Below are 14,907 nucleotides of genomic sequence, written 5' to 3' on the forward strand. Positions count from 1 at the left end.
TATATATATATATTGCTTCTTTACCACTTGCATCCTTTTTCTTTCCTTGAAACTCTAACTGGCTAAATTTGGGTCACTAACTATTCTGTTGGGTCTCTATTTTCATATTTTTCATCTTTGTTCTGTGTTCTGAATGAGTTCTTCTCTGTAAAGAACTCCATGAGTACTGTCTTTTAATTTATTTAATTACTCTTCAAATATGCCTGATCTTAAATTAGCCCCATTGCTTTTTTTTTTATTTCAGTGACTATATTTTTCACTTATAAAAATTTTAATTCTTACCTCATTTATGCCTATTTTTGTTCATATATTCGGTGGGAATTAGGCCATCATTTATGCTATCAATAAGTTCTTTATCATACAGTCCTACAAAATATTTTTGCCTGGTTTTCTATTGGTTTTGTTCTTGACATGTGTTCACATAGATGGAGTTACCACATGTAAATCCTATGGACTATCTTCAGGAACATGATTATAATATGAAGGAAGAAAATGACATAAACAACAAGTACCTGCTATCTCTCAGCACAGTAGTTTTCATACTGAATTGTTGCCCAGTTGGCTTTCGCAGTGGCTGAGGGTAGCAGGCTCCACAGGAAGTTCTCATTGGCTGTTGTGTGAAGCAACAAAGGATTCTGCTAGGGTAGAGTCAAATTTGTTCTGAGGCTTTGCCATGGACTATCTTTTATATTGCATTAACTAACTGTATTTCAGATTTCTTTTTTCTCTTTAACTTATTTATAGTTAAGAGCACTTTATGAAATAAAACTGTTAACTAAGGCTGACACATGTTTAAGACTCATTTTTTTTTCTTTGAAGTACATTACTATACAGATGGGTCATATAAATATATATTTTACAGCTCCTGCAAGCTCTGGGAGGTGTTTTTTTTAAGGGGGTGGGGGCTCTTTTATTTTTCCATATTTATTGAGATCTAACTGACATATCAAAATATTGAGATCATTAAAATACTCTTTTCCATGGGTCAACCTGGTCTTTTTTTAAGGCCACAGTTACAAACGCCCTAGTGATATTGGCTTTGGCACTAATTGTAGAGAAAATACAACATTCCCCTAATTTCTGTTCTAATTCACCCTGCTGGCTGTAAGATTTAATAGATGGAGGCAGAGACGAGAGGAAAGAAAGAGACCAAGTTATGGAGCCAAGAAAGCCTTTATTGGGGTCTGTGATTCCCAGGCGAGGTTCAGTGACTCCGGGAGTGGGGAGTCAGGGAAGTTGCGCCTGGTACGGAGGGATGAGGTATTTTATGGGTGAAAGACTTCTGGGTTTGGTCTTGGGAGGGCAGATTACCAAATAAGGGCATTTCAGGGATGTGGCGGGATGGGATAGGTTGCCTCCTATCGGGGTGAAGCTGGAGCTTCATGATTGGCTGTTTTCAGACTGGCGCAGGACATTCCAGGTCTGCAGGTGGGGGATGGGGGTTGTCAGTGCACAGAGTTCTCCGACCCACAGCAAAATGGCCACTCAGTTGCCATCTTAAGGTAACTTATACTGACATTTGAGGATTTCTCTAGAATTTGAGTTGTATTTGTTATCTGGTGGCTTCAATTTCTCAAAAGTCCAATGGACCCTATTTAAAACAAATATTTTTGTTTTGCCACTTTTTTCAATGTTGACACTCTGCCCAAAGGACTATGGTTAACTCACCAGCCTGAGTAGCTCTTTGTTCTACTTTGTCATATATGACCTCATAAGCACCAGTACCAACAAAAGAACTCACACCACCTGCCCCTTGATGTCTGACCCTTCTTCAAACAAGCTGCATCTGTCATTCCTTCCCTTTGCTCAGGGGAGCTCAGGACTCAGGTCATGATCTCATGGTTTGTGAGTTTGAGCCCCGCGTCAGCCTCTGTGCTGAGTGTGGAGCCTGCTTGGGATTCTCTCTCCCTCCCGTCTTTCTCTACCCCTCCCCCACTTGCTCTAGAGTGTGTGTGTGTGTGTGTGTGTGTGTGTGTGTGTGTGTGTGTGTTTGCGCACGCTCTCTTTCTCTCTCAAAAATATATAAACTTTTAAAAACATAAGTTGAGGGGTGCCTATGTGGCTCAGTCAGTTAAGCCTGGTTTGGCTTGGGTCATGATCTTGCAGTTAGTGGGTTCAGGCCCCACATCGGGTGCTGGGAGCCATTTCTGAAGTAAGGCAGGTGTGCAAGGCCTGGCCTCCCACCCTCAGATGGGGATTGGCATCTGCACCCGCTCAACCCCCACTCAATTTCTGCTTGAGCACCGACTCCCAAGGCACCTGACTGACTGATATCAGGAGTGACTTGCCTTCTTATGCTAAAAATATGTGAATTGAACCTTGTGAAAAAACTTGTTATAGAAGTTTCTTCTTTTGTGATTATATGAGCAAATGTTAACATTTCCTGAGAAAACCTGATTTTCTTCCCCTCAGAAATCGGGCTGTTGACCCCTGCTCACAAAGACCTAACCCTTGCCTTTGCTATGCTAAAAACTTTGCCTTGTATTTGAATGCTAAAGACCCCTTCCTTCTAGTCACTTAATTCAATCTCTATTGGTAAAGAGTATGCATGAGTCTTCTACCAATCTATGTTCCGGGAAATCTTTATATACCAAAGAATTTGTTATCAGAAATTATTGTCTAAGGTAATTGCCACTTCTGTTTTGTACCCCCATACATTTTTTCAATAAATAAAGCTGACTCTTGGGTCAGGATAGAGTAGCCTGCCTGGTGACCAGAAAGAAGACGAGGCTCTCTCACTCTTCTTCGCTGACATCCGTTCATCCTTCAGGGAGCCCTGGACCTGCTGGAGCTGGACTCCTGCAAGAGCCATAGCTATCGGGCTCTGTGCTGGCAGCTCAGAGCCCAGATCCTGCTTTGCTTCCTATATCTCCCTCTGTCTCTGCTCCTCCCCTGCGGGCCCTCTGTCTCTTTCTCAAAAATAAATAAACATTAAAAAATAATAAATAAAAACATAAGTTAAAATTCTTGTTACTCTTCATTCCTATTATTTCTTCAACTGGATTTTTTTTTTAATGTTTAGAGAGAAAGACAGAGTGTGAGCAGGGGAAGGGCAGAGAAACAGGGAGACAGAATCCAAAGTAGGCTGCAGGCTCTGGGTTCTCAGCACAGAGCCCAACAAGGAGTTTGAACTCATGAACATGACCTGAGCTAAAGCCGAACATAACTGACTGAGCCACCCAGGCACCCCTTAAATGGATGTATTTTTCTAAGTTTATTTATTTATTTTGCAAGAGAGAGAGAGGGAGAGCGAGAATCCCAAGCAGGCTCTGCTCTGTCAGCAGAGCCTGACACAGAGCTATATCTCACGAACCTCAAGATCACGACCTGAGCTTAAATAAAGAGTCAGACTCCTAACCAAATGAGCTACCCAGGTGCCCCTTCAACTGGATTTTTTTTAAACAGTTTGGTGTAGTGAGGTGCCTGGGTGGCCCAGTTGAGTAAGCATCCAACTCTTGGTTTCAGCTCAAGTCATGATCTCACAGTTCATGGGACCAAGCACCACATCAGGCTCTACACTGACAAAGCAGAGCCTGCTTGGGTTTATTGCTCTCCCTCTCTGCCCCTACCCCACTTCTGCACTCTTTCAAAAATTAATAAATGTTAAAAAATAATAATAATAATTTGGTTTAGTAATGAGGAGTCAGACCTGAATAGGGGTGTAATTGAGTCTCAGCTCTCCTCATGTGTAGTGTTAATGTCTACCTTGCAGGGTTGTGAGGACTAAATGAGAGATCCAGGTAAAAGCTCTTTCATAGTTCTAGGCATATAAAATATATTCTCTGAACAGGTATTATTAATCCTAATGGCAGGGACCACATCTTAAAGTTTTTGTTCATCTCATATTCATAGCAAAACGATGAGTACGTGGCTTGTGTCTGAAACCTATAAATTGGTTAATTTTGGTAGTTCAGGATAAAACTATTAATAATAAGTCCAGGATAAGATGTTTTTACACAGGAGTTTATTTTTACATTCACATCTGACAGTATATTGTGTTCATTTAAATCTAACCGTGTGGGTATATATTTAATTGAAAGACCAAAGTGATTCAGAGGCTTTTAAAAATAAACCATCTGGCTAAGAGTGGTGGCCACCAGTTTGCAAAACCTTAACACTTTTTCATACACTCTTTCTTCAAATCATTGTTTCTTCCTACTTTGCTTAATTGAAACAAGCCACCAAACTCTTAATTGCTTCTCAGAGAGATGGACTGGCGGCTGCTGCTATTTTTAATAGATCAAGATGTCATTATGTCCCTATAGCAAGTGAATAGTCTTCTTACAACATGAGTAATCTTAGGGAACTCTCTTTCCAAATAACTTTTTTTAATGTTTTATTTCTTTTTTTGAGAGAGAGAGACAGCGTGAGCGGGGGAGGGTCAGAGAGACAGGGAGACCCAGAATCGGAAGACAGGCTCCAGGCTCTGAGCTAGCTGTCAGCACAGAGCCCAATGCCGGGGCTTGAACACACCAACTCGAGATCGTGACCTGAGCCGAAGCCAGACACTCAACCAACTGAGCCACCCACGCGCCCCAAACTTTTTAAAACCTTATCTCTTTGGGACACCTGTATGGCTCAGGCAGTTGAGTGTCTTTTGATTTCAGCTCAGGTCATGATCCCAGGATCATGGGAACAAGCCCTGCATAGGGCTCCATGCTGAGTGTGAAGCCTGCTTAAGATTCTCTCTCTCTCTCCCTCTGCCTTTCTGTTGTGCTCATGCTCACTCGCTTGCTCTCTCTCTTTCTCCAAAAAATAAAAAATAAATATTAGCTCTTTTAAAAACTAATAAAAATAAATTAATTAAACCTTATCTTTTCAAGGATTTCAACTCCTCTGGCAATCATATTGGAACGTCAATGAGATACCAAACTGGCAATGAGGATAAGACGTGCTTACTGTTTGCAACAGGATGGAGAATTGGAAACTTTGAGGCACTGTTGGCAAAGTGTAAACTGGCTGTCAGCCAACCCATCTGGAAGGGAGATTAGCTGCAAAATGTGATTGCAAGGGTACTTAGGTGGCTCAGTTGGTTGAATGTCTGACTCTTGATCTCAGTTCTTCAGGTCTTGATTTCAGGGTCATGAGTTCAGGCCCTGCATTGGGCTCCACATGCTGGGTGTAAAGTCTACTTAAAAAAATTTTTTTTCCATCCTAACCCTAAATAAAATGTGAATGTGCATAGCCTTTGACCCATCATTCTTAGTATTTATCCTAAGAATACATATGCACACCAAAAAAATAAATAAAAAGACATTATAAGGATATTTATTATAGCATGAAAAAAATGCAAACAACCCAAATTTCCAATAAATACTGCTTTTATCCATCTTATAGAATGTTAATCAGCCATTGGGAAACACAACACAGTCAGTCCTTGCTTTGACAGTTTGTAGGACCCTAAAAATAATCATACAAACTAAATTGCAAAGCAATGTTAAAGGGGGGAAAATAGGATAGTTTTATGACCTTTAAAAATAGTCAAACATTTATAAATAGGTAAACTCATATTTATTTAGTACATTACAATTTAAAACATTAAAATATTGAGAATTCAAGTGTTTCATTCTTTTGTAAAAAAAAAAAATGCTTAGCAAGGGTAATTTGAATAGTGTGGTCTTCTTCTAGTCATCTAACTTTCAGTATGGAGTACCCATCTCTACCATGCTTTGGTGAATTACCACACTCCTTCCTAAGTTCAGATAAACCTCCCACACTTTATCCTTTGTACTTTCAGTGTCATGAAATATCTGCAAGAATTGCTGTCATGTGAAATGTTTCGCTGTTGTGGCTTCCTCTGAGACATCTTCATCCCTTCCATTACAATCCTTGTTTATCTCAGTAAGTTCATCTTTACTAAGTTTCTCTAGTTCCATACCTAGAATTTCTCAAATAGGGCAATGTCACCATGGCCAGCTATTTTTTCTTTTTCTTCTTTTTTTAAAGTTTATTTATTTATTTTTGAGAGAGACAGAGATAGTGCCAGTTGGGGAGGGACAGGGAGAGAGGGAGAGAGAATCTCAAGCAGGTTCAGCACTGTCAGTGCAGAGCCTGACATGGGGCTTGAACTCACAAACCATGAGAGTATGAGTGAGCCAAAACCAAGACTCTGACTCTCCACTGACTGAGCCACCCAGGTGTGCCCGGACAGCTAGTTTTTCTATAACTTCATGTACATTTGATTCAGATTTCACTTATGGAGTTCTCTTTTTCTTTGCATTACTTCCATTTTTGTTGACCAATTCCCTTTTTCAGTTATCTGCCTTTGTAAAATGTCAGATGAGTTCATTAGGGGGAGACAAGGAGGAAACACAACCACACAATTTGCTGTCTATATGAACTGAATAACGTGTGCAGTGACCAATCACTGACAGACTTTGCAAGAAGTGATATGGTTGGTCACTGAACATGATGAACATCTGTTATTTGCTGAGTGATTTGTGGACTGGAGAGCTAGCAGTGAAATTTGTATTTTATGCAGTTACTCAGTTAAAATATCATGATAACTGGAATTTGAACCAAGTTGTTAGAAATCTGGTCTAATTTAACAAACAGCGGTACCTGAAAGCTGTATGTATCAGAACCATGCCATGCTAGCATTATATATATATTCATTGTTATTTAAATCTCTCTCTCTTTTTTTTTATGGAGCCAAGAAGGCCTTTATTGGGATCTGCGATTCCCGGGCAAGGTCCGTGACTCTGGAGTGGGGAGTCAGGGAAGTCGCGCCTGGTAGGGAGGGGCGGGGTAATTTATGGGTGAAAGACTTCCAGTCGGTCCTGGGAGGGCAGACCACCAAATAAGAGCACTTTAGGGACGGGGCGGGATGGGATAGGTTGCCTCCTCTGTCAGGGTGATGGGAAGCTGGGGCTTCATGATTGGCTGTTTTCAAACTGGCACAGAACATTCCAGGTCTGCAGGTGAGTGGTGGGGGTCGTTGGTGCACGGTGTTTTTCTCCAACCCACAGCAAAATGGCCACCAGTCACCATGCCAAGGTGACTCTTACATTCCGACCTTTTTGGTGTTATGGGGCGGCATCAGGTCTCTGGCTACTTCCTGCTGAAATCGGGGCAGCGTTATGATCAGGAATAGGAGAGTATTGGTGAACCAGCAGCAGGTAGGTGGTGGTTGGTGAGTCTTGTCACTTGCTCCTGTAAAAAATTGGAAAAACAATGGTGTAGCAGTATTAAGTCTAACCCTCGCCTGTTTTGTAGCACCATTTCAGCTAAGGAGTCTAAGGAATGTTGTAAATGACAAATAGAGCTTTCTAATTCGGCTAGATCGGCATCGATGGCCTCAGTTAATGCATTAAACTGCTGATTGCTCTCTGTATTAGGGCAGTTGTGCCTGTCCCTATCCCTGCCACCACTCCTGTCCCGATTAGCTGATACCCCAAAGTCGCGCTTGGCTCTGAGATGCATCTGTTCTGACTGGACTTCAAAGAGTGAGGATGTAGATCCAGGAAGGTAATGCACCTGTGGAAAGAGAACAACTAGGACGCATAAAGTAGTTGTAAGAGTCACCTTGGGAGTCACCTTGGCATGGCTACCGAGCGGCCATTTTGCTGTGGGTTGGAAAAACACCGTGCACCGACGACCCCCACCCTCACCTGCAGACCTGGAATGTTCCGCGCCAGTTTGAAAACAGCCAATCATGGAGCCCCAGCTTCCCACCACCCTGACAGAGGAGGCAACCTATCCCATCCTGCCACATCCCTAAAGTGCCCTTATTTGGTGGTCTGCCCTCCCAGGACCGGACTGGAAGTCTTTCACCCATAAAATACCTCGCCCCTCCTGTACCAGGCGTGACTTTCCCGGACTCTCCACTCCCTGGGCCATGGGACCTCGCCCGGTAATTGCAGATCCCAATAAAGGCTTTCTTGGCTCTAAATGTAGTCCCTTTCCTCCCATCTCTGCCTCCATCTATTAAATCTTACAGTAGTGTTGTCTAATACTTGAGGGTGTATGCAGGGAGTGAGTCCTGAAGTACATGCAAACCATGCCCCTTTTGGGGGTTTGAGGTAGGAGGGGCCTGTAACGGTTATAGTCTGATTGTATAAGTGGCTAAGGTGTGGGAAGGTTGCCAGAGTTCCCTTGCTTCCCAATACACAAAGGCCTGAACCAGTTATTTCCTGTATTGTCAGAACAGGAGTTCGTCCCCATGTGCAATTGGCCCCTATGCCTTTGGATATCTGTCCTGGTATTGCCCACCCAGCATAGAAAAGGGGCTGGGGGTCTAGGCAGAGCCAGCAATCCTTTTCGGTGAGGTTTGTAGAGTTTAAATGTTTTTTTAATGTTTTATTTATTTTTGATACAGAGAGAGACAGAGCATGAGAGGGGGAGGGTCAGAGAGAGAGGGAGACACAGAACCGGAAGCAGGCTCCAGGCTCCGAGCTAGCGGTCAGCACAGAGCTTGACGCAGGGCTCGAACCCACGAACGTGAGATCTGACCTGAGCCGAAGCCGGAGGCTCAACCAACTCTGCCACCCAAGTGCCCCGAGGTTTGTAGAGTTTAAGATGCCGTAAGTAAGGTTTAAGATAGTGTAAATTACTGGGTTTGGCCTAGGGGGTGGCAGCTTGATCAGTGGGATATTTGGGGGAATTTTAGTAACATTAGGGTTTGAAGTGGCTCCAGTAGGGGCAAAAGCCTTTGGAGTGGACTCAGGTTTGCAAGTTGTAGCCAGTGGAGCTGCAGGTCCACCTGCCACTAGAGAAGGGAGTGCTAGTCTCTGGATGGAGAATAGAAAGCCTATGTCATGACCAGGGAGCCGGAGACGGATGCCCCATACCTTTCTCACCATCCAGTTTTCTGTTTTACCCTTGGAGGTGAGTCAGATAGAGATTGGATTTCTTTTGGTTGGGCTAGTTTGGTTATTGGTTCGAACAAGGGTGATTGAGTCCCTATCTTGTTGCGTGACCCATGGGGCAAGAGTCTCACAACCCCAAACAGTGCAGAAGTACTCCCTCATGCCCCCACAGGTTTCAGAGTTACCAGTCCCGGGGCACACATAAAAGTCTTGCCGCCTTAGATTTTAATGCTGACAATCGGCACCCGAAGGTGTTGCAGTTTATACATGTACCCTTACAGGCTGGGGGATCAGTATTCCATTGGTCACCGGCCAGACTGCAGAGATCTAGATGGAAGGTGGGAAACGTAATAGATGCCGGTCCAGTCAGCGTTTGCTCCTGAACCACTCGTCCCAAGTCTCTAGGTGTTTTCTCTGGCCTTCGTAAAACCCATTTCACAGTAACAGGCTGGTGAGGGTTTGAGAGAAGGAGGCAGGAATTAGGGCTTAAATCACATACAGTTAACAGAGTAGCCAAAATCAGGAGCGATGAAAGAGAAATCAGGAGGCGTGAGGTTAAAAGGGACTGGAGTGTTATATGGAGCATGATGGTCATAGGACAGTTAATAGGCACAGGAGAAGAAAAGCAAACAGGAATATTTCGTCTGGGGTGTATTCTACGAAGCTCCCCTGCAACCAACAGTCAGTGACCCAGGTGAGAACTGAGGATGGGGAGCAGAAAGGGGAGTGGGAGGGGGTAAGAGATAGTTCAGTCAGAAGTGTTTGTAAAAAGCCTGAAAAATGGGACGTGAGGTCAGCAAGGACCTGCTTCATGAGTAGCCTCTGGGGCATTGTTGGAATATTCTGAAAGAGGGCGTTTGCTAATTTGAAGGGTGAGGGGTCTCCTGTGGGGCGTGAGTGCCAGGAGTCAGGGGCCTCTTCAGGGATGGGTGACAGTGGGGTGTGTTTGATATTTGAGATATATACCCACGGCTTATGGCCCAACAATTTGACTGCCGTAGGGGTGGTAAGGATAACGGTGTAGGGCCCTTGCCAGCATGGAGCTAGGGGAGATTTACCACAGGCCTTAAGAAGGACCAAGTCCCCGGGGTTTATGGGAGGCTGATATGAGGCAGTAGCGGTGGGAGAGGGGAGTGGTCTATCTGCGTGTTGTCGAAGTAGGTGAGTGGGTGTCGAAGTAGGGTGAGATAGGGAGGGTCAGAGGCCAGTGAGGGAGATGGTGTGGGGAGGGAGGGGGTAAGGAGGAAGGGCTTTCAGTATAGGAGCTCAAAGGGACTGAGGCCTGTTGGGCCTCGTGGAGCTGCCTGCAGGCGAGTTAGTGCCAAGGGCAGTAGCTGGGGCCAGGAAAGACGAGTCTCAAGAGAGAGTTTGGTTAGATGGTCCTTCAGGAGACTGTTGGCTCATTCAATCTTACCTGAACACTGGGGGTGATATGGGATGTGAAGTTTCCAGGTTACCCCAAGGGTCTTAGAGACCTGTTGGGTGACCGAGGAGATGAAGGCCGGTCTGTTATCTGACTGTATGGAGCGCGGTAGGCCAAATCGGGGGATGATCTCCCTGATCAGGACATCAGTCACAGTTGAAGAGTCCTCGCCTGAGGTGCGAAAAGCCTCTATCCAACCTGAAAAGGTATCAACCATGATAAAGAGGAAGCGAAGTTTCTTATGTCGGGGCATATGAGTAAAGTCTATTTGCCAATCTTCTCCTGGTTGGTGACCCCGGAGTTGGTGAGTGGGGCCTGGGTGTCGGAGTCCACACTGGGGGCTGACTGAGGAGCAGACAGAACACTGTTGGTAGGTCTGAGCTATTATTTGGCGTAGTTTTGGGTGATGAAAGAGGGGGTTGAGGAACTGAAACGTGGCCTGGGGGCCTATGTGTAAAGTCCTATGAATGTCCGACGTGAGCTGGGGAGCGATTCTGTCTGGCAGGGCCATGCGGTCGTCTGCATAGATCCATTCGGAGCTAGTTACAGCCCCTTGTAGGGAACAGCAGTGGTCCCTTTCAGCCTGGGTATAACTTGGGGAATAGTCCTCGGAGAGGAGTAGGACGGGGGCGGGTTCAGCTCCTAACACTGTGAGTAGGGTGGTATGGTCTGCCTTATTATTGCCACAGGCCACCTCTGTAGTTAGTGGCTGATGTCCTTTACAGTGGACAATGGCCACCTCCTGAGGGAGCTTTAGAGCCTCTAGGAGGGTGGGGCCCATTAATGATTGGGGTTCCCCTGGTGGTGAGAAAGCCTCTTTCATTCCATAGGGTGGAATGAGTGTGAGCAATTAAAAAGGCATATTTGGAATCGGTATATATAGTAGATTGCTTGTTTTTTGAGAGCTGGAGGGCCTTCGTAAGTGCTAAGTTCTGCCTTCTGAGAAGATGTACTGAGCAGGAGTGAAGCTGTCTCAAGGACTGCATCGATAGTAACTACAACAGAGGGTGCCCATCGGTGTCCCTGTTTGTCCAAGAGGGAGCTGCCATCTACAAAAAGGACAAGATCAGGGTTGGACAGGGGCTGATCTTTCAGATTGAAGGAAGGCTGAAAGAGAAAATCGGCAAGTTCCAAGCAGGAGTGGGTTGGGGAGAGGGTGGATGAGGGAAAGTTAAGGGAAAAAGGGAAGCTGGATTGAGTCGGGAGATAGTTGGAGAGAAACCTGGGGGTTTTCGACAAAAAGGAGGTGAAAGAGCTGTACACGAGAGGGGGTGAGATTGGCCAGAGATTTGTGTGTCAGAAGATCTGAGAGTCGGTGTGGGGAGTATACAATTAGGGGACGATGGAGGGTCAGCTTAAGAACCTCCTTTTTCAGAATGGCTGCTGCAGCCAGAGCTCAAAAACAGGGTTGTCATCCCCAGATAGTGGGGTCTAGCTGTTTAGAGAGATAGGCCACTGCTTGAAGTTTAGGCCTGCGGGCCTGTGCCAGGAGGCCAGTTGCAACGCCTTGTTGTTCATCGGTATATAGGAAGAAAGGTTTGGTAACATCGGGGAGGGTAAGAACAGGGTGGGCAGTGAGAGCTTTAACAAGTTGGGAGAAAGAGCGCGTAACCAGGCTAGGTTCCGAGAGAGGGCCTTGGGGGGTTTTCTTTGGCTGCTTTGTATAGGGGAGATTCCAGGATGGCAAAATTAGGAATCTAGTGCCGGAAGAAGCCCACCAGTCCCAGAAAGGAGAGAATTTCATCAGCTGATTTGGGAGGAGTAAGGCCTTGTAAGGCTTGGATCCTATCTGGTGTGAGTGTCGTAGAGGTAGGAGTAAGGGAGATCTCCAAGAAAGTGACTGTAGTTTGGCAGATTTGAGCCTTAGTGGGTGATACCTGGTACCCTAGGCATGACAGGTGGTTTAAGAGGTAGATAGTGTCAGTTCAGGTAGTTTCTAAGGAGGTTCCACAAAGGAGGAGGTCATCTACATACTGAAGGAGGGTGCTTTGGCCTGGGAGATAGCATTCATGGAGATCTTTGGCCAAGGCCTGACCAAATAAATGGGGCTGTCCCTGAAGCCTTGGGGGAGAACCGTCCAGGTAAGTTGTTGGATATGGGAGGTAGCAGAATCCTCCCAAGTAAAGGCAAAAAGAAAATAGGAATCAGGGTGCAAGGGGATAGTAAAAAAGGCATCCTTCAAGTCTAATACTGTGAAACAAGTAGTGGTTGAAGGAATTTAGGAAAATAGGGGATATGGGTTGGGGACCACAGGGTGGATTGGGATCACAGCATCATTGATTATTCGAAGATCTTGCACTAGTCGATAGGCACCAGAAGATTTGTGGACAGGTAAGATAGGGGTGTTACAGGACGAATTGCATGGGATAAGGAGGCCTCATGCGAGGAGGCGGTCAATTATAGGTTTGAGACCCATGCGATGAGTATGTGAGATGGAGTATTGGGGTCGCAAGGGGAAGGAAGAGGGGTTCTTGAGTTTAATGAGTACCAGTGTGTGATGGGCGGCTATCAGAGGGGTAGATGTGTCCCAAACCTCGGGTTGACTGGGAGGTCTGGTACTGGTAAGGGAGAGTGGGGATGGGGGCGGACAGCTAGGAGAAAGTGAGTTGAGGAGGTGGAAGGGATAGGTAGGTGGATGGAAGCCCCTAGTTTATGGAGAATATCCCTGCCCAGGAGGGTGTAAAAAGGAATGAGAGAAATGGAAACTATCCAGGCAGCAAGTGAGTGGTGGCGTGCACAGTGGCGTAGAGGAGGAGCCATCAATGCCCATGACTTTGATGGTGGACTGTCTGGTTGGCCCTGCATAGGTTGATAGAACAGAATAGGTAGCCCCGTGTCCAGCAAAAAGGAGATTGACTTACCCGCTACCTAGAGTTTTACCCTGGGCTCAGCGTGGGTGACTGGGGTGACTGAGTTGGGGCCTCGTCAATCATCGTCCTCTAGCCCCAGGAGCTGGAATGTGGTGTCCAGTCTGGAGGGAGTCTCGCCACGTGGAGGTGTCGCGAGCCTGCAGTTTCCTGTGGTAGGACAGTCAGACTTCCAGTGTCCCTTTTTATGGCACAGGGGACAGGGTTTGCTGGGCTCCCTGGGGTTTGGACACTGACGAGACCAGTGAAACACATTTGAAACATGGCCCCGGAAGGGGGTGCAGTCCCCCACTCTTGTGAGGTTTATCAGCTGGCCTCAGGGCTGCCACCAGGGCTTGGGTCTATAATTGAACCTTTTGCTGCAGGTGGGCTTGCCTCCTCTGCTCTAGGGCCTCTTCCCTACCATTAAAAACCTTAAAGGCTATTCTCACCAGATCTGAAATGGGCGACTGGGATCCGTCCTCAGCCCTTTTTAGCTTTTTGCAGATATCTGGCGCTGACTGGGAAATAAAGTAAGTGGCGAGGACGGTGGCCCCAGCTGGAGAGGTAGGGTCAAGCCTGGTATATTGGGTGAGGGCCTCAGTCAATCGATTTAAAAAGGTGGCCGAGTTTTCATTGGGCTCCTGGATGACTTCTTAGAGTTTATTAAAATTAACAGACTTATTTGAGGCTTCTCGCATGCCTGCCAGCAAGCATTGGATCATCTGATCCCTTTGCCTATGGCCAGTTCCCTGTAGCAGATCCCAATTAGGATCGGCTGCCAGTACAGTCTCCGCGCCAACAGGCATTGTGGGATTGGTGATATGGACTTGGTCTGCATGTTCTGGAGCAGCTGCCTGGATTCGTTCCCTTTCCTCTGAGGTAAGAGTAGAGGTTAGAATTACATGGATATCATGCCAGGTGAGATCATACGCTTGGGCCAAATATTGGAATTCCTTAGTGTATTGTGAGGGGTCGGAGGAAAATGACCCTAAGCGCTTTTCTATGGCTGACAGGTCTGGTAAAGAAAAAGGTACGTGAACTCTAACAACCCCCTCCATGCCCGCCACTTCCCTAAGGGGTAAGATGGCCGCTGCAGGGGCATTTGTCAGCTGCTGGTGAGCACGGGTAAGACGGCTGAGAGGAGAAGTGGGAAGAGCGGACGCCATTGGAGGGGTGGGGTTGGGGGGGAAGGGCGGGGTTATATGAAGGGGTGTGGTTTGGGGGAAGGGCAGAGGTACAGGAAGTGGTGGGGGTTGAGGGAGGGGCAGGGGTTGGAGAAAGGGTGGAGTCACAGAGAGGGGTGGTGGTCGGGGGTTGAGGGAAGGACGGGTTATAGGGAGGGGGAGCAGCAAGGTCATCTAGAGGATCGGAGACTAGAGAGGAGGATGGGAGGGGCTCAGGAGTGGGGGTTTCGAGTCACGAGTATGTGGGCAGTAGGGCAGAAAGAACAAAGGTCGGATCTCGACTGCAGATCCCAAAAAGCCATAACATATGGTACCTCATTCCATTTTACCCGCCTCCGACAGAAATTATCTAAATCAAGGGACCCTTCTGGAGGCCACTGGGATTGGTTATCCAGCTCATAAAGGGCCATACCGTAGTGCAGAGATGGACCAGGCGGTTGCGGCGGAGGTCATTAGCATAACCTAGGAGTCGGAAGTTTTCTAGGAGACATTGTAAGGGCGTGAGCATACATTTTGGTTTAGATTTGGTGTTCCCCATTCTAAAGCCTCGGAGAATCGAAGGACAACATGAAAGGCATCCCTTAGGTTGCTCCTTTGATCCGGAAGTCCAGGGACGTGATCGGAGACGTCTCTCTGGTCACGGG

The 14,907-nt window shown here is 46.4% G+C and overlaps 1 long non-coding RNA gene across 1 annotated transcript in view; it reads right to left on the reverse strand.

Annotated features, from left to right (window-relative positions):
• The window catches only part of LOC115287861, an 81,901-nt gene extending 81,314 nt beyond the window's left edge, over nucleotides 1-587 (reverse strand). The window contains exon 1 of the long non-coding RNA XR_003906691.1: nucleotides 513-587. This is a non-coding gene — a long non-coding RNA (uncharacterized LOC115287861). The remainder of the gene's footprint in view (nucleotides 1-512) is intronic.
• Nucleotides 588-14,907: the final 14,320 nt, after the last annotated feature.

The sequence above is a fragment of the Suricata suricatta genome, chromosome 3, assembly GCF_006229205.1.
Source record: "Suricata suricatta isolate VVHF042 chromosome 3, meerkat_22Aug2017_6uvM2_HiC, whole genome shotgun sequence".
Lineage (NCBI taxonomy): Eukaryota > Metazoa > Chordata > Mammalia > Carnivora > Herpestidae > Suricata > Suricata suricatta.